Here is an 811-nt window from a genome sequence, read left to right on the forward strand (position 1 = left end):
GCCTCTGTAGTTTCTCCCTCACAGGTGGAAAGGGAGGGTGAAACAAATGAGTTGCAATCTGCAACTACACCGCTAGATGCCACTGAATCTTACACAATGGTTCTCTCAGTCAGGATGCCTTGGCCTTTCCTGCATCAATTATAATCTTTTTTATGTCTCATTAGAGTTTCCCCAAACTTTTTAGTCCCACATACCCACATTTTGTTCAATTAAGCCCCACATGTACCGTTTCTTGAATGATTTAATGCTGAAACGTGCAGCAGTCTGCATTATGCATGGCAAAATGTATAATTATAGAAGTGATTATTCCGCATTCTCTTAGTGGGAGAAATGGTTGCAGGGGGCCTTCATGGAACCGCTAAGGACCCCACAGAGAGAGAGAGATCTTCTATCTTAAGTAATGCTATCTCTGATGTCTTCAATACTCAGACAGCCTGCTGTAGTCAGGCCTGTTGTTGCTCAACAGGCCTGGAATTGTGTGGTAATCATGCCAGCATCAGACAATGGCTCCTGTATTTTCACCTTCCCAACCACACGCTTTTTTTTACTCCAACTCTTAAGAAACTGCTGGCTGCAGGCAGGACTGTGTGATTCAACTTTTGGGAAGTGAAACTCCTTCGGGAATAGGGAGGAGGCTGCAAAGGTCCAACGAATTTGGGGGGGAGTGACTCGAGAGGGAGGGGGTGGCTGTGGTTTGGGGGTATAAACAGCAAAGCACCGCCACCGCCCCCTCCGTTTGAGCAACTTTGTGCCCTTGCACATCCGTCTCTGTCTCTCCCCCTTTCTCTCTCTCTCCCCCTTTCTCTCTCTC

The sequence above is a fragment of the Morone saxatilis genome, unplaced genomic scaffold (genome assembly GCF_004916995.1).
Source record: "Morone saxatilis isolate NCDOM2014 unplaced genomic scaffold, NCSU_SB_2.0 Contig8, whole genome shotgun sequence".
Lineage (NCBI taxonomy): Eukaryota > Metazoa > Chordata > Actinopteri > Moronidae > Morone > Morone saxatilis.